Here is a 26,303-nt window from a genome sequence, read left to right on the forward strand (position 1 = left end):
GTTACTGCTTTGTATTAGTTACACATGGATATATGCTACATTAACATAAATAGATAATTTATTACGTTGTCAAGGAATGTGTTTAGTTCGTTAACATGTGTTTAGTTTTGCTGAGGCTAAAAGCTTCCTTTGACTTGCTAAAGCTAACTGTTAACGTAGGCTACCTCGAGGTTATGTAGGATAACGTTAACGTTACACACACACACACACAGGATAACGGCGTTCTACCGTTATGAGTGATAACTTATAGTTGTGATAATGATAATAATGTGATAATATCATATTGAGTGGGCATTGCATTATTCTTTAACTTAGACCCTTGTTCATAACTATCAGTGGCAATGGTGACTGATATTTCTCTGCAATTTCTCTGAATACTTTGGAGCGAAAGTTGGACAAATAACGTTCGAAGAAAGATTTCGAATACGCCATTGTGGGAAAGAGAAACCGTGTTGCCAAACGTCTGTGGGAGGATGAGGATGACCCCTACTGCCGTGGCCACAGTCAGTGGAACCAAAGTGAGTTTTTGTTTAATGTACTAACTCTTTACCCCATAAAGACTACATTTGAGGACCCCCTGTACCCATAATGACGATATTTGAATTGTTTTGGCTTGTTTCTCGTTTAAACACTTTGAAATCATTAACAATCTTTAAAATTACCCATTTTTCGACTAGCCTATCCGATTTCATAAACAACATTCAATCAAATGAAGCAAGGGTCCATGTACTTTTGTCCATTCCTTTTTCGTTTTGTAACCATGGAAACAAAAACAAAAATGGAACGTTTGTTGTATTTTTAAATACTGTTGAATACCAAAATTTAAATAAAAACCTTTAAAAAATAAAAATTTGTGCGCACAAAATAAAATAATGACTTTGAATTTTTTTAAATTATGTTTTGCATTTTTATAAACTAAAATTAGAAAACGAACAGATTCATATAAAAATGTCAATTTACAAATGTTCTTTTGTAAAATTGTTGTTTCTCCCACAGTTTCGAGAGCCATGTCTCTGAAATACATGATTTATACCATAATACATAAAAAAATAAACACCAGTAGCCTACCACAAGGCCGTCACCAGAAAATACAGAATTGGGGGTTGGGTGGGTATTAATATATTAATTGGTATTTATACACCAATAAAAAATATTAAACAAACGTGATCTGTAGCATATAAAAGTGTACTCACCTTAAGCTAATAGCAGCGGATCGCATGAGTAAAATGTCATAAGAACTTAATATTTCCTCTCATTTTGTACTTAATATTTCTCAGACATGAGCTGATGATGGCACAGAACCGTCAAAATTAGATTTAAAGGGATATTCCAACATTTGGGGAATTAAGCTCATTTTCCGCCTCCACTTGAGTAAAACAATTGATTTTTACAGTTTATCCATTCAGCCAATCTCCGGGTCTGGCGGTACCACTTTTAGCATAGCTTAGCGTAATTTATTGAATCTGATTAGCCCATTAGCATCGCGCTCAAAAATGGCCAAAGAGTTTTGAGATATTTTTCCTATTTAAAACTTGACACCTCTGTAGTTACATAGTGTACTAAGACAGACGGAAAATTAAAAGTTGCAATTTTCTAGACCGATATGGCTAGGAACTATACTCTCCGGCATAATATTCAAGAAACTTTGCTGCTGTACCATGGGTTTTAACAATTTTTAAGCCAACCTATGCTAAAAGTGGTACCGCCAGACCTGGAGATCGGCTGAATGGATTCCAAAATAGTAAAAATCAATTGTTTTACTCGAGGCAAGGTGGAAAATGAGCTTAATTCCCCAAATGGTGGAATATCCCTTTAAGACTGCTTACAATGCGCAGCTGCGCCGAAGGAATAACGAGTGATATATAAACCTACAATACTGCATGCTTGCTGTATAACCATCTTATATAATTTATATCTACTATGTACCATACTACAAACAAACTACAAAACAAGCTGCTCAGATTTGCCTCCTGTTTGCACATCAAAACCGGAGCTCATTTGAAATATGCCGCACCCCCCCCATGCAACACTATTATTAATAAATTTTAGGTGGCTTGCGACAAAAATGTAATACAGTAAGCTTGTAAGCATAATGATATATATAACTAAGGCAATCATTTGTATGTTTTAATTAAAAAAAAAAAATTATATGTTGCCACAGGCTGCCATTCACAATCAAGGGGCAGAAATCCTAGCTTCCATTTCCTTGGAAGAACAAGCAGAAAATAGTGACAACGAGCTCTCACTTGTGCGTCAAGAATTGCTAGAAATAAAAAAATTAATCTTCACAGGTAACACGTATTATATTTCCATTCTACACACACACATATACACACAGTAAAAATTATTTTGCCAGATCATAAAACTCGACCTGCCAATGTTTCCTATTCATTGACCAGACAGTGGTGTCCTGCCATCCCACACAGAAAAATTGGCTGGTGTAAATTGTGTATGGGGACTTACATCATTGTTTTAAAAGGACTGATAAGAAGCCTGATGTTTTCAACAGTGTGTCTCACTAATACATTGATGGGATAAATGCAGAGACTGAATTTCCCTCACAGGATCAAAAGACTATACTTCTATTCTTATACTTATTGGCTACAGTCTTTCACATCTGTTTTTCCTGTTGATGCAGAGATACCTCAGATAAAAGAAATGCTCAAAGAAGCTCCATGCACCCCGGCAGTCCAGGGTCTCTCCCCAGCCCTTCAAACCCTGTTCAAATAGTGAGTACTTTTTTATGCAGTGCTGTTGGAAAGTATGTCTTCTATATTAATTGGTCATAATCGAATACAATTTACTGTAAATTTGTCCTAATCTAATCTCCCAAATTTCCTGGTACTTTGTGGCAATGGCTCTTTTTGACACTACTTATTGATAATATGAAATCTCCAACATTGACAGTAGGGACCAGGAATGCTTGACATAATACTATTGGGACCAATTTCAACAGTCAATTGTACATAAATCTGGAATGCTGGATATTTTGTTTACTATACTGAATTGAAACTTTTAAGCCTATCAATTTTATTTTGTTCAACAGGAAGAAATTGTCCCGGGTTCAGATGTATCGCGAAGTGTGTGGCGCTCTGCTTGCCAGGCATCCAGTGGGACTTCAATGGCAAGGATTTTGCTGCTTGGGGTGTTTGACATTGAAACGCTCGTCAAAAGTAATTTGAGAGGTTAGTATTGTCTGTACAGTATATAGAGTGTGGTTAAAATGCTTTATTCCATGGTCACATTTGTTATGTTAAAGCTACATTGTGTAAGAAGAACTTCTCCCATCTAGCGGTGGGACAACCAACTGAATATTACTTTCTAGCCCCCCCATTCCGCGCGCGTTTTAACTCCTACGGTGGCCGTTTCATGTAAAGGTTAACATGGGTTCCAGTACAAAGCAAAAGCAATGAAAAAATATAGCTGCAAGCAGCAATCACCGGGGCCAAGCGCAAGCAAGACGACAAGACATGCCAAAGTGGCTGGGAGTGTGAGACCAACTGCAGCTAGGAGCAATTGAAGACATTTGAAGATGAATTTTGGCAAAATGGTTGAAAAATCACATACAATAACTAAAAATATGATTATCACTTTCGACCAATAGGTGGCGCAGTTACGAAACTGATGTGATGTGGTCAGAGTGAAGTGACAATGACACATACAAAGTTTGGTGTCAATATGTCAAGGCATTGCAGATATAAAGCCTGAATAGTCATTTTGGCATCATGCCTCAACTTTGTCACTGCGGTATACGAAAACGGTTTCGTCTATCGACACGAAATCCATAACTTTTACTCGGCACGGTCTGGAGATGACACGATATGATTTTGGTGAAAATCGGACGTTCGGTCTAGGAGGAGTTCGAAAAAGTAGGTTTTAAAAGAAAATAAAGATGGCGGACAGTGAAGTTTGGCTGACTATGGCAAAATTGGTATCTATGTTTTCAGCATAACCCAAGGAATCTATTAAGATCAGTGTCATTACAATAGGCAAATGTATGCAAAAGTTATTAGCATTTTTGGAAATTTAATTATAACTTTTGACCAAAAGGTGGCGCTGTCTTGAAATCTTTTGAGTACCTTCAAGGCCTTGTACTGATGACCCATACTGAGTTTCGTAACGATACGTTCATGCGTTCATAAAATACAGCATTTTAGCACATAATTCAAAATGGCCGACAGCCAAAATGGCCGATATGGGAAAATTGAATATCAGTCAACTCAGTATGACGCCCTGAATCTATCGAGACCACTTTTATGATTTTTGGACAAACCGTTCAGAAGTTATAAGCAAAAACATAAATTCTTCATATCTCCGGACCAGTAGGTGGCGCTGCGCCGAAACGCAGCATGTAGCCTCAGGTCATGCTTGTGATGACATGTACCAAATTTGGTCTGAATCTGATAAAGCGTTGTGGAGATACGGCCTTACGTCTGTTTTCGCAAGCGCTACGTAAAATTTATTTGCGCGGTATTCGTGAACGGTTTGACAAATCAACTTGAATTCCATAACTTTTTGTCGGCATGGTCTGGAGATGATCTGGTTCAATTTTCGTGAAATGCGGAGCAACGGCCTAGGAGGAGTTCGAAAAAGTAGTTTTTTCGGAAAATTCAAAATGGCGGGAAAACTATTATGACGGAAAATGACGTCATAGAGTGCAATCGAATCGCCATGAGCTCAGGAATCAGAGGAAAAAAGAATTTTGTTGATAGGCCTTACGGTTCAAAAGTTATTAGCATACAATTTCTGAAACTTTGGACAGGTGGTGGCGCTAGAGGGAATGAGTTAGAAACACCAAAATTGGTGTATTTGATGTTGGGACTGTCCTCTATCAGAATGTCAAACCAAAACAACTTTCCCGCATACGCTTCTATTAGGCCGGGAGCCAGGTCCACTCCTCAGGATGTTTTTTGCTACCTTTTTTTCACTATTATTTCCTATTATCTTATACCTTGGGCCATCACAAGTTGATAATGACCACCCCCAACTCGGCCCCGTTTGGTCTCAGGGGCCCAAAAACTCCCTTTTTGGGAAAAGCTTTTGACGGAATTATGTAATTGTGAATATTAAGGTACTGCAGCTACATAAATGGTCATATAACCCTAACATTTTGCATGGTGTATCCTGACACATAGGGGAAACTAGCAGAAAAAGATTCTGGGGATTTCTGCCTTTTTGCTGTCAAATATCACCATCAACATACCCCAAAAGACCAAAAAATGTCTGTCCGCCTGACAAATTGTCATCAAAAGTGATCATTTTCAAGCATTTTATTATACATATCACTGCCTCAAATGTACATGAAAAACTTCCCAAGTTTATAAGCTTCAATTTAAAACCAAGATGACCTTTCTGCCTAGTGGATTACAGCTGGTATAACCAAAGTTCTCCCCTGTACCCCAAATCGGAGGAACAGAACTTTCAAGCATTACCATTCCAGATATGGGATTAACCCCTTATATTGGCATCAGCCATTACATATTTAAAACAGTAATATTCTATACTAAACCTAAACTAATATTGACAAACTATATATCATTTGAAAACTTACAATCTCTAGTTTACATATTTGGTGACTGATTTTCAAAATAAATTACAGTGGAGCCGTAATTTATCAATTTGCAACAATAATATTTTCATACTCCTAAGGCGTGTTCAGACCTTTATTTTGAAATAGTGATGAACATGAAAAATCATAAAAGAATGGTAGAAACCTCAGTTTGTTTTCATGCCAAGAGTTCAAAAGATAGCATCCAATTAATTATTTTAGAAAAAAAGGTCTGAAAATGTTTTAAATATAAAGAAAAAAATAATAGATTCGCCATTTGTGATGTGGCAGCGAGCTATATAATGCACATACGTGTTCTTTTTGTGTTTCTTAGAGGTTGAATTAATTTCAAAATCTGCCCAACTTCCAATACTACTTCTGAATGGAATGTCTACTTCATAAATTGTATGAAAATTGTACAAATAATGGTTCAGATCACTCAAACAACATATGGAAATGGAGGCGCCCTTATATGGGCAGTAATGTCAACTAGTTAAAAAGTTTGGTACTGCGCCCAAACTAAATCTCACTGAAAGCTAATTTTTTGAGATGTCAACCTAAAATTTGAAACACAACTTGTTCAGATTTCTGGCTTTGATTTATTTGCATTTTTAGAGTCCACCAGGTTTTGAAAACATATATTTTATATAAAATATGAATAGGCCTAATAAAAAAAATCGTATAATTGAGAAAATCGCCTTTACAGTTGTGCATTTATGTTCGCGATTGTGCTTCACTCACAAAAATAAATGTTTTATATATTTAAGGTAGGAAATTTACTAAATATCTTAATGGAACATGATATTTACTTAATATCCTAATGATTTTTGGCATAAAAAAAAAAAAGATAATTTTGAACCATACAATGTATTGTTGGCTTTTGCCAAAAAATATACCCGTGCGACTTGTGACTGGTTTTGTGATCCAGGATCACATTTATTAAAGTCCACAAAGTCCTCGCAACACAAGGAATAAAGATGACTATTGTACATTCTGTTATCAAAAAGCTAACCTTCAATAGAGTAAACGTTAGTAACCTTCTGTACAGGTAAACATTCTTTACAGCCAAATGGTGAAACTAAAATACAGCTCAAACATAAAATAGAAAACATTTCTTTGGTTCTTAGACCTTTTTGCTGCTTATCCATGATGTCGCCCTCAGACCATAGTGGTTCTAGCTTGCCTGTCTGTGTGTTTATGTGAAATCCATGGTTGGCTTTTTGATAACAGACTGCATACCAAAGCCATCTTTATTCCTGTTTTGTGAGTTTTGTGAGGACTTTGTGGACTTTAATAAATCTCACATTTGGCCCCTCCTTGAACTACCACCTTACCGTGGTGGAGGGGTTTGAGTACCCGAATGATCCTAGGAGCTATGTTGTCCGGGGCTATATGCCCCTGGTAGGGTCTGCCAAGGCAAACAGATGACGGGACAGACTAAGAGCAGTTCAAAAACCCTTTATGCTAGAATAAAAAACACCCTGAATGGAGCAGCCGGGGCCCTACCCTGGAGCCAGGCCCGGGGCTCATATGCCTCCCCCCATGGGGCCCAACGGGGTTCAGCCCGAAGGAGCGACGTGGGGCTGCCCTCCCGTGGGCTCACCACCACCGGTGCAAAGTGGATCAGGCGGCAGTCGAAGGCGGGGGCCTCGACAACCCGATCCCTGGACACGGAAACTAGCTTTAGGGACGTGGAACGTCACCTCGCTGAAGGAGCCTGAGATTGTGCGTGAGGTTGAGAGGTTCCAACTAGAGATAGTCGGGATCACCTCCACGCACGGCTTGGGCTCTGGAACCACGCCCCTTGAGAGAGCATGGACTCTTTACCACTCTGGAGTTGCCCATGGTGAGAGGCGGCGGGCTGGTGTGGGTTTGCTTATAGCCCCCTAGCTCAGCCGCCATGTATTGGAGTTCACCCTGCTAAATGAGAGGGTATAGTTCTCTCACTTTCGTTTGTGCCCACGAGCCGAACGGCAGTGCAGAGTACCCGACCTTCTTGGGGTCTCTGGGAGGGGTGCTGGAAATTGCTCCAACTGGGGACTCCGTCGTTCTACTGGGGGACTTCAACGCCCACGTGGGCAGCGACAGTGACACCTGGAGGGGGGTGATTGGGAGGAAAGGCTCCCGTGATCTGAACCCGAGCAGTGTTCTGTTATTGGACTTCTGTGCTAGTTACAGCTTGTCCATAACGAACACCATGTTCATCGGTGCACGTGGCACCAGGACACCCTAGGCCGGAGGTCGATGATCGACTTTGTGGTCGTTTCATCTGGCCTCCGGCCGTATGTCTTGGGTGAAGAGAGGGGCGGAGCTGTCAACTGATCACCCCCTGTTGGTGAGTTGGATCTGATGGCAGGGGAGGAAGCTGGTTAGACTCGGCAGACCCAAACGTACTGTGTGGGTCTGTTGGGAACGAGTCCCCTGTCAGAGAGATCTTCAACTTCCACCTCTGCCGGAATTTCGACCGGATCCCGAGGGTGTCTGGAGATATTGAGTCCGAGTGGACCATGTTCTCCACCTCCATTGTCGAAGTGGCCGCTCGGAGCTGTGGCCGTAAGGTCTGCTGTGCCTGTCGAGGCGGCAATCCCCGAACCCGGTGGTGGACACCGGAAGTAAGGGATGCCATCAAGCTGAAGGAGTCCTATTGGGCCTGGCTGGCTTGTGGGACACTTGAGGCAGCTGAATGGTACTGGCAGGCCAAGCGGACTGCAGCCCGGGTGGTTGTGAAGGCAAAAAATCGGGCCTGGGAGGAGTTTGGTGAGGCCATGGAGAAGGACTACCGGTTGGCCTTAAAGAAATTCTGACAAACCGTCCGACGCCTCAGGAGAGGGAAGCAGTGCCCTACCAACACTGTTTACAGTGGAGGTGGGCAGCTGTTGACCTCAACTGGGGATGTCGTCGGACGGTGGAAGGAATACTTAGAGGATCCCACCTACACATCTTTCATTGAGGAAGCAGAGGCTGAGGGCTCGGAGGTGAACTTGTCCATCACCCAAGCTGAAGTCACCGAGGTAGTCAAGAAGCTCCTTGGTGGCGGATGAGATCCACTCTTAGTACCTCAAGTGTCTGGATGTTGTGGGGCTGTCTTGGCTGACACGCCTCTGCAATATCATGTGGCGGTCAGGGACAGTAACTTTGGGCTGAGAGACCGGGGTGGTGGTCCTTCTTTTTAAGAAGGGGGACCGGAAGGTTTGTTCCAACTACAGGGGGATCACACTCCTCAGCCTCCCCGGGAAAGTCTATGCCAGGGTACTGGAGAGGAGAATTCGGCCGATAGTAGAACCTCGAATTCACGAACAGTGAATTCAGTGCGGAACAGTGCGGTTTTCATCCCGGTCGTGGAACTCCAATGAACATGTGCTTTGTGGATTTGGAGAAGGCATTCGACTGTGTCCATCACCTTGTCCTGTGAAGGGTGCTCTGGGAGTATGGGGTCTGGGGCCCTTTGCTAAGGGCTGTCCGGTCCCTGTACGACTGGAGCAGGAGCTTGGTTTGCATTGCCGGCAGTAAGTCAGACTTGTTCCCGGTGCATGTTTGACTTTGCAACCAGTTCTGTTCATAACTTTTATGGACAGAATTTCTAGGCGCAGCCAGGGGCTGGAGGGGGGCCGAAGGGGGTCCGTTTTGGGGACCACACGATTTCGTCTCTGCTTTTTGTGGATGAATTTGTCGTGCTGGCCCCATCAGACCAGGACCTTCAGCATGCACTAGGACGGTTTTCAGCCAAGTGTGAAGCTGCTGGGATGAGAATCAGCACCTCCAAATCCGGCCGCCTTGGTTCTCAGTCGGAAAAGGGTGGCTTGCACACTTCAGGTTGGTGGAGAGTTCCTGCCTCAAGTGGGAGAGTTCAAGTATCTTGGGGTCTTGTTCACGAGTGAGGGAAGGATGGAACGGGAGATTGACAGACGGATCAGTGCAGCTTCTGCAGTAATGCGGTCGATGTACCGGTCTGTCGTGGTGAAGAAGGAGCTGAGCTGCAAGGTAAAGCTCTCGATTTACCGGTCAATCTACGTTCCTACCCTCACCTATGGTCTTGAGCTGTGGGTCCTGACCGAAAGGAGAAGATCCCGGATACAGGCGGTCGAAATGAGCTTTCTCCAGAGTGGCGATCCCTTAGAGATAGGGTGAGGAGCTCGGTCACTCAGGAGGAGCTCAAAGTAGAGCTGCTGCTCCTCCACATCGAGAGGGGCCAGCTGAGGTGGCTCGGGCATCTGTTCCGGATGCCTCTTGGACGCCTTCCCGGGAAGGTGTTCTGGCGCGTCCAACCGGGAGTAGACCCCGGGGAAGACCTAGGACACGCTGGAGAGACTATGTCTATGTGTGTCCCCCCGGAAGAGCTGGAGGAAGTGTCTGGGGAGAGGGAAGTCTGGAAATCTGGGCATCTCTGCTTAGACTGCTGTCCCCGCGACCCGGCCCCGGGTAAGCGGAAGATGGATGGATGGACATTTGGTTAATTGATTTTGTGTGATTGTACCCTATGTTGTACCCTGACCTTAGTCCACCTAGGGGCATAACATTACTGAATAAACATTGTGCAATTCACTTCATATAGTATAGCAGTATGTAAGTCAAATCTCAACTCTTTTTAGAAGTATTGTTCATATGCAAAAAATATGCTTAACTCCTTAAGCGGCACCCCCCTTTTTTAATAGACATGAAAATGCACATTCCAAACTTAAATGGTTGTAATTCAAGAATGCTTTACATCTGAATATAGATGTAAGATTGGTTTTGTTTTAAAGAAGACATTTGGCAGATTTTTGTAGAAGTGAAATAAATTAAGAAAGTTAAACAGAAAAAAAAGTTATAGAAGTTTGAGTTTATGAAAATGTACACAGTTAAAAATTTTATTATTCATATTTTATATGAAATATATATTTTCAAAACCTGGTGGATTTAAAAAAAAAAAATCAAAGCCAGAAATCTGAACAAGTTGTGTTTCAAATTTTAGGTTGACATCTCAAAAAATAAGCTTTCAGTGAGATTTTGTTTGGGCGCAGTACCAAACTTTTTCACTAGTTGAGATTACTGCCCATATAAGGGCGCCTCTATTTCCATTTGTTGTTTGAGTGATCTGAACCATTATTTTTACAATTTTCATACAATTTATGAAGTAGACATTCCATTCAGAAGTAGTATTGGAAGTTGGGCAGATTTTGAAATTAATTCAACCTCTAAGAAACACAAAAAGAACACGTATGTGCATTATATAGCTCGCTTCCACATCACAAATGGCGAATCTATTATTTTTTTCTTTATATTTAAAACATTTTCAGACCTTTTTTTCTAAAATAATTAATTGGATGCTATCTTTTGAACTCTTGGCATGAAAACAAACTGAGGTTTCTACCATTCTTTTATGATTTTTCATGTTCATCACTATTTCAAAATAAAGGTCTGAACACGCCTTAGGAGTATGAAAATATTATTGTTGCAAATTGATAAATTACGGCTCCACTGTAATTTATTTTGAAAATCAGTCACCAAATATGTAAACTAGAGATTGTAAGTTTTCAAATGATATATAGTTTGTCAAGATTAGTTTAGGTTTAGTATAGAATATTACTGTTTTAAATATGTAATGGCTGATGCCAATATAAGGGGTTAATCCCATATCTGGAATGGTAATGCTTGAAAGTTCTGTTCCTCCGATTTGGGGTACAGGGGAGAACTTTGGTTATACCAGCTGTAATCCACTAGGCAGAAAGGTCATCTTGGTCTTAAATTGAAGCTTATAAACTTGGGAAGTTTTTCATGTACATTTGAGGCAGTGATATGTATAATGAAATGCTTGAAAATGATCACTTTTGATGACAATTTGTCAGGCGGACAGACATTTTTTGGTCTTTTGGGGTATGTTGATGGTGATATTTGACAGCAAAAAGGCAGAAATCCCCAGAATCTTTTTCTGCTAGTTTCCCCTATGTGTCAGGATACACCATGCAAAATGTTAGGGTTATATGACCATTTATGTAGCTGCAGTACCTTATTATTCACAATTACATAATTCCGTCAAAAGCTTTTCCCAAAAAGGGAGTTTTTGGGCCCCTGAGACCAAACGGGGCCGAGTTGGGGGTGGTCATTATCAACTTGTGATGGCCCAAGGTATAAGATAATAGGAAATAATAGTGAAAAAAAGGTAGCAAAAAACATCCTGAGGAGTGGACCTGGCTCCCGGCCTATATGGGCTGCCATAGACGCCCAGTCGGAAGAAAAAGAAGAACAAGCAGCAATCACCGGGGCCAAGCGCAAGCAAGACGACAAGACATGCCAAAGTGGCTGGAAGTAAAAGACCAACTGCAGCAAGGAGCAATTGAAGACATTTAAAGATGAATTTTGGCAAAATGGTTGAAAAATCACATAAAATAACTAAAAATATGATTATCACTTTCGACCAATGGGTGGCGCAGTTACGAAACTGATGTGATGTGGTCAGAGTGAAGTGACAATGACACATACAAAGTTTGGTGTCAATATGTCAAGGCATTGCATATATAAAGCCTGAATAGTCATTTTGGCATCATGCCTCAACTTTGCCACTGCGGTATACGAAAACGGTTTCGTCTATCGACACGAAATCCATAACTTTTACTCGGCACGGTCTGGAGATGACACGATCCGATTTTGGTGAAAATCGGACGTTCGGTCTAGGAGGAGTTCGAAAAAGTAGGTTTTAAAAGAAAATAAAGATGGCGGACAGGAAGTTTGGCTGACTATGGCAAAATTGGTATCTATGTTTTCAGCATAACCCAAGGAATCTATTGAGATCAGTGTCATTACTATAGGCAAATTTATTCAAAAGTTATTAGCATTTTTGGAAATTTCATTATAACTTTTGACCAAAAGGTGGCGCTGTCTTATAAATTTTTGAGTACCTTTAGGGCATTGTACTGATGACCCATACTGAGTTTCGTAACGATACGTTCATGCGTTCATAAAATACAGCATTTTAGCACATAATTCAAAATGGCCGACAGCCAAAATGGCCGATATGGGAAAATTGGATATCAGTCGACTCAGTATGACGCCCTGAACCTAACGAGACCACTTTTGTGATTTTTGGACAAACCGTTCAGAAGATATAAGCAAAAACATAAATTCTTCATATCTCCGGACCAGTAGGTGGCGCTGTGCCGAAACGCAGCATGTAGCCTCAGGTCATGCTTGTGATGACATGTACCAAATTTGGTCTGAATCCGATAAAGCGTTGTGGAGATACGGCCTTACGTCTGTTTTTGCAAGCGCTACGTAAAATTTATTTGCGCGGTATTCGAGAACGGTAATTCGAATCAACTTGAATTCCATAACTTTTGTTCGTCAAGGTCTGGAGATGATCTGGTTCAATTTTCGTGAAATTCGGAGCAACGGCCTAGGAGGAGTTCGAAAAAGTAGGTTTTCCGGAAAATTCAAAATGGCGGGAAAACTATTATGACGGAAAATGACGTCATAGGGTGCAGTTGAATCGTCATGAGCTCAGGAATCAGAGGAAAAAAGAATTTTGTTTCTAGCCCTTGTGGTTCAAAAGTTATTAGCATAAACATGAGTGAAACTTTGGACAGCTGGTGGCGCTAGAGGGAATGAGTTGGAGACTGCAAATTTGCTATGGTGATAGTTCAGGCTGTCCTCTATCACTGTGCCAATTTGTATAAGTTTCCCGCAAACGGTTCTATAGGCTGCCATAGACGCCCAGTCGGAAGAAAAAAAAGAAAAAGAAGAATAAGAACGGGAACAGATACAATAGGTGCCCGCACCTTCAGTGCTTGGCCCCTAAATATAGCTGCAAGCAGCCATTACGGGGCCAAGCGCAAGCAAGACGACAAGACATGCCAAAGTGGCTGGGAGTGTGAGACCAACTGCAGCAAGGATCAATTGAAGACATTTAAAGATGAATTTTGGCAAAATGGTTGAAAAATCACATACAATAACTAAAAATATGATTATCACCTTCGACCAATAGGTGGCGCAGTTACGAAACTGATGTGATGTGGTCAGAGTGAAGTGACAATGACACATACAAAGTTTGGTGTCAATATGTCGAGGCATTGCATATATAAAGCCTGAATAGTCATTTTGGCATCATGCCTCAATTTTGCCACTGCGGTATACAAAAACGGTTTCGTCTATCGACACGAAATCCATAACTTTTACTCGGCACCGTCTGGAGATGACACGATCCGATTTTGGTGAAAATCGGACGTTCGGTCTAGGAGGAGTTCGAAAAAGTAGGTTTTAAAAGAAAATAAAGATGGCGGACAGGAAGTTTGACTGACTACACCAAAATTGGTATCTATGTTTTCAGCATAACCCAAGGAATCTATTGAGATCAGTGTCATTACTATAGGCAAATTTATTCAAAAGTTATTAGCATTTTTGGAAATTTCATTATAACTTTTGACCAAAAGGTGGCGCTGTCTCATAATCTTTTGAGTACCTTTAGGGCGTTGTACTGATGACCCATACTGAGTTTCGTAACGATACGTTCATGCATTCATAAAATACAGCATTTTAGCACATAATTCAAAATGGCCGACAGCCAAAATGGCCGATATGGACAAATTGGATATCAGTCAACTCAAAATGACGCCCTGAATCTATCGAGACCACTTTTATGATTTTTGGACAAACCGTTCAGAAGTTATAAGCAAAAATAGCCTTTTTTCATATCTCCGGACCAGTAGGTGGCGCTGCGCCGAAACGGAGCATGTAGCCTCAGGTCACGCTTGTGATGACATGTAGGAAGTTTGGTTTGAATACGATTAAGCGTTGCGGAGATACAGCCTTACGTCTGTTTTCGCAAGCGCTACGTAAAATTTGTTTGTGGGTCTTTTCGAAAATTGCTAAGCGAATCAACTTGAATTCCATAACTTTTTGTCGGCATGGTCTGTAGATGATCTGATTCAATTTTCATGGAAATTGGAGCAACGGCCTAGGAGGAGTTCGAAAAAGTAGCTTTTTCGGAAAATTCAAAATGGCGGAAAACTTTTCATGGCGCAAAATGACGTCATTGGGTGCAATCGAATCGTCACGAGGTCAGGAATCAGAGGAAAAAAGAATTTTGTTTCTAGCCCTTGTGGTTCAAAAGTTATTAGAATAAACATGAGTGAAACTTTGGACAGTTGGTGGCGCTAGAGGGAATGACTTAGACACACCAAAATTGGTGTATTTAATGTTGGGACTGTCCTCTATCCGAATGTCAAACCATTACAACTTTCCCGCGATCGGTTCTATGGGCTGCCATAGACTCCCAGAGCGGAAGAAGAAGAAGAATTATTTTTGGTACGGGAACAGATACAATAGGTGCCCGCACCTTCAGTGCTTGGCCCCTAATAATAAGGGAACCTTTTTGCCATTTATAGTGCCACCTATGGTCCGATCTGCATGAAACTCGGCACGCTTGTTCACCATGTCATGACACATATGCTCAGCGATTTTCGTGATGTTCTGAGTTTTTGTTTAGGATTTAGAGGCTTTTGACTGTATTTTGCCCCGCCCATTTTCCAAATGACCCTGTTATAGCCAACCAAATGCAAAAATTCTACTTTTTTTCAAAAACTATTGATCGAGAGAGTCCAGAGAAATGTCCTAGACTGGTTTGGCTCCGGTCGGGCGAAAAACCAGGGACTAGTTCGCAAAAGTAGGTTTTGGACAAAATTCGACATAGCAGAAATTTTTTCTGGCCTAAATCGAAATCGGAGATGGCCATTTTGTCCGCCTTGAGCCAAGGATTCCAACGATTTGGGGCACTTGATCCTGGGACAAACGGTCTAAGAGCTATGATCAATTTTGAACTTTTGGTTGCTGTAGCGCCACCTATGGGCCATTCGGGGTCATACTCTGATAGGTTGTCCCCAAATTGAGGCCTACCATCTGGCCAGGTTTCACGTCTCTAGGCCTTACGGTTTGGCCTGCACGATGCGTTTTACGAATCCTTAATTACAATAGGGTTTCAGCATTTCATGCTTGAACCCCTAATAAGATTGAAGGCTTTTTGCCAGTTACAGCGCCACCTATGGTCCGATCTCCATGAAACTCTGCATGCTTCCTCACCATGTTCTGACACATATGCTCATCAATTTTGGTGAAGTTCTGAATTTTCATATGGGATTTATAGGCTTTTTAGTGTATTTTGCCACGCCCCTTTTCTAAATGACCCTGTTACAGCCACCCAAATGCAAAAGTTCAACTTTTTTTTCGATATTTATTGATCTAGAGAGTCCAGAGAAATGTCCTAGACTGGTTTGGTTCCGATCTGGTGAAAAACCTAGGACTAGTTTGCAAAAGTAGGTTTCGGACAAAATTCGACATAGCAGAAAATTTTTCTGGCCTAAATCGAAATTGGAGATAGCCATTTTGTCCGCCTTGAGCCAGGGATCACAGTGGTGTGAGACACTTGAGTCTAGGACAAACGGACTCTAGGAGTTATGGGCGATGTAGTACTTTTGCACTAAATCTGTAGCTGTAGCACAACGTAAAATTTGTTTGCGCGGTATTTGAGAACGGTTTGACGAATCAACACGAATTCCATAACTTTTTGTCGGTACAGTGTGGAGATGATACGATTCGATTTTGGTGAAAATCGGACAAACGGTCTAGGAGGAGTTCGACAAAGTAGGTTTTGACTGAAAATCAAGATGGCGGACAGGAAGTTCGGCCAAATATGGCAAACTTGGTATCTATGTTCTCAGCGTGACCCAGCGAATCTATTGAGACCAGTGGCATTTCAATAGGCAGATGTATTCAAAGGTTATTAGCCTTTTTGGAAATGTTGTTATAACTTTTGACCACAAGGTGGCGCTGTTTCGAAACTTCTCACGCTCCTTCAGGGCATCGTGCTGATGACCCATACCATGTTTCGTAACAATCCATTCATGCGTTCTTAAAATACAGCATTTTAGCACAAAATTCAAAATGGCCGACAGCCAAAATGGCCGACATGGTAAAATTGGATATCAGTCGACTCAGCATGTTGGCCTGAATCTAACGAGACCAATTTGATGATTTTTGGGCAAACTGTTCAGAAGTTATAAGCAAAAATAGCCATTTTTCATATCTCCGGACCAGTAGGTGGCGCTGCGCCGAAACGCAGCATGTAGCCTCAAGTCATGCTTGTGATGACATGTGGCAAATTTGGTCTGAATCCAACAAAGCGTTGCGGAGATACAGCCTTACGTCTGTTTTCGCAAGCGCTACGTAAAATTTGTTTGTGGGTTTTTTCGAAAATTGCTAAGCGAATCAACTTGAATTCCATAACTTTTTGTCGGCATGGTCTGTAGATGATCTGATTCAATTTTCATGGAAATTGGAGCAACGGCCTAGGAGGAGTTCGAAAAAGTAGCTTTTTCGGAAAATTCAAAATGGCGGAAAACTTTTCATGGCGCAAAATGACGTCATTGGGTGCAATCGAATCGTCACGAGGTCAGGAATCAGAGGAAAAAAGAATTTTGTTTCTAGCCCTTGTGGTTCAAAAGTTATTAGAATAAACATGAGTGAAACTTTGGACAGTTGGTGGCGCTAGAGGGAATGACTTAGACACACCAAAATTGGTGTATTTAATGTTGGGACTGTCCTCTATCCGAATGTCAAACCATTACAACTTTCCCGCGATCGGTTCTATGGGCTGCCATAGACTCCCAGAGCGGAAGAAGAAGAAGAATTATTTTTGGTACGGGAACAGATACAATAGGTGCCCGCACCTTCAGTGCTTGGCCCCTAATAATAAGGGAACCTTTTTGCCATTTATAGTGCCACCTATGGTCCGATCTGCATGAAACTTGGCACGCTTGTTCACCATGTCATGACACATATGCTCAGCGATTTTCGTGATGTTCTGAGTTTTTGTTTAGGATTTAGAGGCTTTTGACTGTATTTTGCCCCGCCCATTTTCCAAATGACCCTGTTATAGCCAACCAAATGCAAAAATTCTACTTTTTTTCAAAAACTATTGATCGAGAGAGTCCAGAGAAATGTCCTAGACTGGTTTGGCTCCGGTCGGGCGAAAAACCAGGGACTAGTTCGCAAAAGTAGGTTTTGGACAAAATTCGACATAGCAGAAATTTTTTCTGGCCTAAATCGAAATCGGAGATGGCCATTTTGTCCGCCTTGAGCCAAGGATTCCAACGATTTGGGGCACTTGATCCTGGGACAAACGGTCTAAGAGCTATGATCAATTTTGAACTTTTGGTTGCTGTAGCGCCACCTATGGGCCATTCGGGGTCATACTCTGATAGGTTGTCCCCAAATTGAGGCCTACCATCTGGCCAGGTTTCACGTCTCTAGGCCTTACGGTTTGGCCTGCACGATGCGTTTTACGAATCCTTAATTACAATAGGGTTTCAGCATTTCATGCTTGAACCCCTAATAAGATTGAAGGCTTTTTGCCAGTTACAGCGCCACCTATGGTCCGATCTCCATGAAACTCTGCATGCTTCCTCACCATGTTCTGACACATATGCTCATCAATTTTGGTGAAGTTCTGAATTTTCATATGGGATTTATAGGCTTTTTAGTGTATTTTGCCACGCCCCTTTTCTAAATGACCCTGTTACAGCCACCCAAATGCAAAAGTTCAACTTTTTTTTCGATATTTATTGATCTAGAGAGTCCAGAGAAATGTCCTAGACTGGTTTGGTTCCGATCTGGTGAAAAACCTAGGACTAGTTTGCAAAAGTAGGTTTCGGACAAAATTCGACATAGCAGAAAATTTTTCTGGCCTAAATCGAAATTGGAGATAGCCATTTTGTCCGCCTTGAGCCAGGGATCACAGTGGTGTGAGACACTTGAGTCTAGGACAAACGGACTCTAGGAGTTATGGGCGATGTAGTACTTTTGCACTAAATCTGTAGCTGTAGCACAACGTAAAATTTGTTTGCGCGGTATTTGAGAACGGTTTGACGAATCAACACGAATTCCATAACTTTTTGTCGGTACAGTGTGGAGATGATACGATTCGATTTTGGTGAAAATCGGACAAACGGTCTAGGAGGAGTTCGACAAAGTAGGTTTTGACTGAAAATCAAGATGGCGGACAGGAAGTTCGGCCAAATATGGCAAACTTGGTATCTATGTTCTCAGCGTGACCCAGCGAATCTATTGAGACCAGTGGCATTTCAATAGGCAGATGTATTCAAAGGTTATTAGCCTTTTTGGAAATGTTGTTATAACTTTTGACCACAAGGTGGCGCTGTTTCGAAACTTCTCACGCTCCTTCAGGGCATCGTGCTGATGACCCATACCATGTTTCGTAACAATCCATTCATGCGTTCTTAAAATACAGCATTTTAGCACAAAATTCAAAATGGCCGACAGCCAAAATGGCCGACATGGTAAAATTGGATATCAGTCGACTCAGCATGTTGGCCTGAATCTAACGAGACCAATTTGATGATTTTTGGGCAAACTGTTCAGAAGTTATAAGCAAAAATAGCCATTTTTCATATCTCCGGACCAGTAGGTGGCGCTGCGCCGAAACGCAGCATGTAGCCTCAAGTCATGCTTGTGATGACATGTGGCAAATTTGGTCTGAATCCAACAAAGCGTTGCGGAGATACAGCCTTACGTCTGTTTTCGCAAGCGCTACGTAAAATTTGTTTGTGGGTTTTTTCGAAAATTGCTAAGCGAATCAACTTGAATTCCATAACTTTTTGTCGGCATGGTCTGTAGATGATCTGATTCAATTTTCATGGAAATTGGAGCAACGGCCTAGGAGGAGTTCGAAAAAGTAGCTTTTTCGGAAAATTCAAAATGGCGGAAAACTTTTCATGGCGCAAAATGACGTCATTGGGTGCAATCGAATCGTCACGAGGTCAGGAATCAGAGGAAAAAAGAATTTTGTTTCTAGCCCTTGTGGTTCAAAAGTTATTAGAATAAACATGAGTGAAACTTTGGACAGTTGGTGGCGCTAGAGGGAATGACTTAGACACACCAAAATTGGTGTATTTAATGTTGGGACTGTCCTCTATCCGAATGTCAAACCATTACAACTTTCCCGCGATCGGTTCTATGGGCTGCCATAGACTCCCAGAGCGGAAGAAGAAGAAGAATTATTTTTGGTACGGGAACAGATACAATAGGTGCCCGCACCTTCAGTGCTTGGCCCCTAATAATAAGGGAACCTTTTTGCCATTTATAGTGCCACCTATGGTCCGATCTGCATGAAACTTGGCACGCTTGTTCACCATGTCATGACACATATGCTCAGCGATTTTCGTGATGTTCTGAGTTTTTGTTTAGGATTTAGAGGCTTTTGACTGTATTTTGCCCCGCCCATTTTCCAAATGACCCTGTTATAGCCAACCAAATGCAAAAATTCTACTTTTTTTCAAAAACTATTGATCGAGAGAGTCCAGAGAAATGTCCTAGACTGGTTTGGCTCCGGTCGGGCGAAAAACCAGGGACTAGTTCGCAAAAGTAGGTTTTGGACAAAATTCGACATAGCAGAAATTTTTTCTGGCCTAAATCGAAATCGGAGATGGCCATTTTGTCCGCCTTGAGCCAAGGATTCCAACGATTTGGGGCACTTGATCCTGGGACAAACGGTCTAAGAGCTATGATCAATTTTGAACTTTTGGTTGCTGTAGCGCCACCTATGGGCCATTCGGGGTCATACTCTGATAGGTTGTCCCCAAATTGAGGCCTACCATCTGGCCAGGTTTCACGTCTCTAGGCCTTACGGTTTGGCCTGCACGATGCGTTTTACGAATCCTTAATTACAATAGGGTTTCAGCATTTCATGCTTGAACCCCTAATAAGATTGAAGGCTTTTTGCCAGTTACAGCGCCACCTATGGTCCGATCTCCATGAAACTCTGCATGCTTCCTCACCATGTTCTGACACATATGCTCATCAATTTTGGTGAAGTTCTGAATTTTCATATGGGATTTATAGGCTTTTTAGTGTATTTTGCCACGCCCCTTTTCTAAATGACCCTGTTACAGCCACCCAAATGCAAAAGTTCAACTTTTTTTTCGATATTTATTGATCTAGAGAGTCCAGAGAAATGTCCTAGACTGGTTTGGTTCCGATCTGGTGAAAAACCTAGGACTAGTTTGCAAAAGTAGGTTTCGGACAAAATTCGACATAGCAGAAAATTTTTCTGGCCTAAATCGAAATTGGAGATAGCCATTTTGTCCGCCTTGAGCCAGGGATCACAGTGGTGTGAGACACTTGAGTCTAGGACAAACGGACTCTAGGAGTTATGGGCGATGTAGTACTTTTGCACTAAATCTGTAGCTGTAGCACAACGTAAAATTTGTTTGCGCGGTATTTGAGAACGGTTTGACGAATCAACACGAATTCCATAACTTTTTGTCGGTACAGTGTGGAGATGATACGATTCGATTTTGGTGAAAATCGGACAAACGGTCTAGGAGGAGTTCGACAAAGTAGGTTTTGACTGAAAATCAAGATGGCGGACAGGAAGTTCGGCCAAATATGGCAAACTTGGTATCTATGTTCTCAGCGTGACCCAGCGAATCTATTGAGACCAGTGGCATTTCAATAGGCAGATGTATTCAAAGGTTATTAGCCTTTTTGGAAATGTTGTTATAACTTTTGACCACAAGGTGGCGCTGTTTCGAAACTTCTCACGCTCCTTCAGGGCATCGTGCTGATGACCCATACCATGTTTCGTAACAATCCATTCATGCGTTCTTAAAATACAGCATTTTAGCACAAAATTCAAAATGGCCGACAGCCAAAATGGCCGACATGGTAAAATTGGATATCAGTCGACTCAGCATGTTGGCCTGAATCTAACGAGACCAATTTGATGATTTTTGGGCAAACTGTTCAGAAGTTATAAGCAAAAATAGCCATTTTTCATATCTCCGGACCAGTAGGTGGCGCTGCGCCGAAACGCAGCATGTAGCCTCAAGTCATGCTTGTGATGACATGTGGCAAATTTGGTCTGAATCCAACAAAGCGTTGCGGAGATACAGCCTTACGTCTGTTTTCGCAAGCGCTACGTAAAATTTGTTTGTGGGTTTTTTCGAAAATTGCTAAGCGAATCAACTTGAATTCCATAACTTTTTGTCGGCATGGTCTGTAGATGATCTGATTAAATTTTCATGGAAATTGGAGCAACGGCCTAGGAGGAGTTCGAAAAAGTAGCTTTTTCGGAAAATTCAAAATGGCGGAAAACTTTTCATGGTGCAAAATGACGTCATTGGGTGCAATCGAATCGTCACGAGGTCAGGAATCAGAGGAAAAAAGAATTTTGTTTCTAGCCCTTGTGGTTCAAAAGTTATTAGAATAAACATGAGTGAAACTTTGGACAGTTGGTGGCGCTAGAGGGAATGACTTAGACACACCAAAATTGGTGTATTTAATGTTGGGACTGTCCTCTATCCGAATGTCAAACCATTACAACTTTCCCGCGATCGGTTCTATGGGCTGCCATAGACTCCCAGAGCGGAAGAAGAAGAAGAATTATTTTTGGTACGGGAACAGATACAATAGGTGCCCGCACCTTCAGTGCTTGGCCCCTAATAACTACAATTTAGAGTCTACAATCTACACTGATTGCAGTGTATGTGTGCCCTTACTTGCATACTCACGTACTTTGTCACTCAATTTTACTGACTTGCACTAGAAGAAACTGCAATAAAGTTTTTTATTTTTATCTTTAGATAAGTTTATCCACCAGTGTTTTGTCTGCTTTATACCTAAAACTTTTTTATTTAAAATCTACCTTCTCAGATGCAGTTATATCAAAGCACTCAGTTTCGGCTGGCCAGATCGGAACAGCCCTGAATGGGAAGATGGCAGAGCTAAGACTGGCAATGTCCAGGAAAAATGTTAAGTAAAAATGAGTGTGTTTCCCCAGTGAGTGAGTTTGGAAATGTTTTAAATGTGGCTAGAAGTTTGAAAATGTAATACTGAGGGAAAAAAGTGAGCGCTTTGAAAATGCTTTAAAAAGAAAATAAAGTCTGAAGTTGAAGTTAAAGGACAAGTTTGGTATTTGACACTTAAAGCCCTGTTTTCAGATTGTTTCTGATGAAATTGAACGGTTAAGATTGAAATTTGGACACATGCTGCTGGTCCGAGAATTTTCGGTTTCTGTGGTAGCACCCCCACCCCCCCACCTCTACAACAGGTTTTATCGTAGTTTTTGTCCAACTCCATTGACTTGTATTGGATGTGCTGTGAGGTACGGTATTACAAAACTACGATAAAACCTGTTGGAAAGCATCTTTTGCAGCGATTTTTGTGTGAGCATATCAGTGAACACCCCTGACCACTCGGTGAGTTTCACGTCTTTGTAAACCAAAGTTTAATGCGTTTTAGGAAGGATATTTCCAGTGCACCTATGCAGCCATTGTGGAGGTGGGTGGGGGGGTGCTACCACAGAAACTGAAAATTCTCGGGCCAGCAGCATGTGTCCAAATTTCAATCTTAACCGTTTTATTTCATCAGAAACGATCTGAAAACAGGGCTTTAAGTGTCAAATACCAAACTTGTCCTTTAAATGAAGTTCAAGTTTTTACTTGAAAAGTTTGTACTTGTTTGTACTTGTAAAGTCTGTACTGAAAAAAATGCAGTAAAGTTTGTATTTGAAAAGACTTGGAATTGTGTGTTCTGTGGAATGAGTACAAATATATGGGTCCAGGCTATATAAAAAACATAGTTGTGCCACTAATATAAGTGAAAGTAAATGGTTTAATCATATTAGAAGCATATTTGTATCCGTAAATATAAGTGAAAGTATATGGTGTAATCATATTAGAAGCATATTTGTATCCGTAATAGAAGTGAAAGTACATGGTGTCATCATATTAGAAGCATATTTGTATCCGTAATATAAGTGAAAGTACATGGTGTCATCATATTAGAAGCATATTTGTATCCGTAATATAAGTGAAAGTACATGGTGTCATCATATTAGAAGCATATTTGTATCCGTAATATAAGTGAAAGTATATGGTGTAATCATATTAGAAGCATATTTGTATCCGTAATATAAGTGAAAGTACATGGTGTCATCATATTAGAAGTATATTTGTATCTATGGAAATAAGTACATATATGCATGTATACATATATGCGTCTTACATATATTTTACATATATGTGCATATACGGGAAAATATATGGCACTTACATGAAAACGGCCATTTTTGCTATATTTTGAAATATATGTTTCATATATGTCTATGTGTTTTATATATATGAATTTTGCATATATTCTCATATAGGCAGCAGACATACATGGGCACTGACATTATATATGTAATTTACATATATTGACATATATTACATTTCTGTATGGGGTATGTTGCGGTCCTAAAAAAACTTTCGGAACATTGCGAGTTTGGTGCTTACTTGGAAGACGCACTTAGGGACAGATTTGTTTGTGGACTCAAAAGTGAAACTGTGCAGAAGCGACTGTTGACGGAGAAAGATCTCACATTTCAGAAAGCAGTCGATTACGCGGTATCTGCAGAGACGGCAGCGCGCGACGTGCAGCAGTTAAGTGGCTCGCTCAAAGTGAACGCAGTGTTTTCTCAAAAATGCCGCCGTTGCGGGAAAATGAATCATACTGATGAGGACTGCTGGTACAAAGAGCGTGATTGTCACCAGGGTGGGAGGAAAGGCCACACAAAGCACATGTGTAAGAGCAAAGCCAGAAGCAGCCATGGCAGAGAATGGAAACAGGAAGTGGAAAAACCTGAGCAGAAAGGTAATGCATTTACGCACAATGTAAAAGATAGAAAGAAGAGAATTTATCATGTTGAGGCAGGAGGAGATGAAAATGAAAGTGAGGAAAATAAATCTGACACTGACTGTGAGTTGGGATTATATTCCATGTCGCAAAAAGGGAAATATTCACGAATCTCAGTGCTGCCTGTTGTAAATGGAAAGAAAATGGAGATGGAATTGGATACAGGGGCTGCTGTGTCATTGATTCCTTGGGAACAGTACAAAAGCACGCTGGGACAACTGCCGCTGCCACCTACTGATGTTATGCTCAAGACATACACTGGTGAGCCTTTGGCACCAGAAGGGGTTATTAGGGTGCAAGTAAAGTTAAATAAGCAATGTGCTGATTTGCCCTTGTATGTAGTTAAAGTGGATGCACCTGCACTGTTTGGTAGAGAGTGGCTGAGAGTGATTAAACTGAACTGGAAAGACTTAAAGACTGTGCATGCAATTGAGTAAAGTGAGAAAGACAACTTGGAGGCGTTGTTAAAAAGACACTCAGCTGTTTTCTCTGAAAATCTAGGCACAATGAAGGGAATTAAGGCCACATTGACCATTAAACCTAACAGTGTACCCAAATTCTGTCCTCCTCGTAATGTGCCATATGCTCTTAGACCTCGAGTTGAGGCTGAACTAAGACGACTGACTGAGCTTGGGGTGATCTCACCGGTGGAGCATAGTGACTGGGCCACGCCCGTGGTGCCTGTTAGCAAAAAGGATGGCACAGTGAGACTTTGTGGAGATTTCAAGGTCACTCTCAACCCAGCTCTGTGCGTGGATAAGTATCCAATTCCACGTATTGAGGACCTTTTTGCCTCTCTAGCAGGTGGCCAACGCTTTAGTAAACTAGACTTATCAAATTCCTATCTACAGATGGAGGTAGAAGAGAAGGCTAGGGAGCTGCTGACTATCTCAACACAAAAAGGGCTATTTCGTTTTAACCGGTTACCCTTTGGAGTAGCCTCATCACCTGCCTTATTTCAGAAGGCAATGGACCAAGTGCTTCTCGGACTGCCGTATATGCACTGTTACCTGGATGACATCCTTATCAGTGGTCCTGACGAACAGACTCACCTAAAAACTCTGGATGCAGTTCTGGGCAGGCTAGAGGAACGAGGCCTGCATCTCAAGTCAGAGAAGTGTCTATTTTTCCAGGAGTCCGTGGAATACTTGGGCCATATCATTGACGCAGCTGGACTCCACAAGTCACCAGAGAAGGTGCGTGCTATTGTGGACGCACCAGCACCAGGTAATGTCAGTCAGCTTCGTTCGTTCCTTGGGATGTTAAATTATTACGGACGTTTCATTCCCGATTTAGCCACTGTCATGAAACCACTGCATGAACTGCTAAATAAAGGGAAGAAGTGGCAGTGGACGCCAGCCTGTGAGTCAGCATTCCAGACATCTAAAGCACTACTGGTTTTGCAGGAAGTATTGACCCATTTCAATCCTAAGCTGCCTCTCCGCCTCGCTTGTGATGCGTCGCCTTATGGGGTCGGAGCTGTGCTCTCGCACGTCATGCCGGATGGTGAGGAAAGACCAGTAGCCTATGCATCTCGAACTCTCAGCAAGGCGGAACAAAACTACGCTCAGATCGAGAAGGAGGCGTTATCGATAGTGTTTGGAGTGCGCAAGTTCCACCAGTACCTTTATGGTAATAAGTTCACCTTACTCACTGACCATCGTCCACTGACCTCCATTCTGAGCCCATTGAAAAGTACTCCATCAATGGCTGCAGCCCGAATGCAGCGCTGGGCGCTCCTCTTGTCAGCGCATGATTATACCATTCAATACCGGAAAGGTGCCTTACACGCAAATGCTGATGGACTTTCACGTTTACCACTCTCCTACACTCATAAAGAGACGTTGGGCGCGGTAGAGGTATTCTACACATCTCAGTTGGACACATTACCAGTCAGTAGCATCGAGATCAGACGGGACACCTTGTCGGACCCCACTTTGTCACGTGTCTTAGAAATGGTCTCAACTGGTCGGTTTCCAGCTGCAAAGGACGCAGGTGAAGAACTGTCACCTTTCCTGCTACGTAAGCTGGAGCTCAC

General features: G+C 41.8%; 1 long non-coding RNA gene across 1 annotated transcript; it reads left to right on the forward strand.

Moving 5' to 3' along the window:
* Nucleotides 1-209: 209 nt before the first annotated feature.
* Nucleotides 210-22,886, forward strand: LOC306993543. Its single transcript, XR_013796468.1, has 5 exons — nucleotides 210-518; nucleotides 2,162-2,291; nucleotides 2,639-2,729; nucleotides 3,047-3,185; nucleotides 22,244-22,886. It is a non-coding gene; the product is annotated as an uncharacterized lncRNA (long non-coding RNA).
* Nucleotides 22,887-26,303: the final 3,417 nt, after the last annotated feature.

This window comes from Phoxinus phoxinus (assembly GCF_949152265.1).
Source record: "Phoxinus phoxinus genome assembly, chromosome: 25".
In the NCBI taxonomy this organism is placed as follows: domain Eukaryota; kingdom Metazoa; phylum Chordata; class Actinopteri; order Cypriniformes; family Leuciscidae; genus Phoxinus; species Phoxinus phoxinus.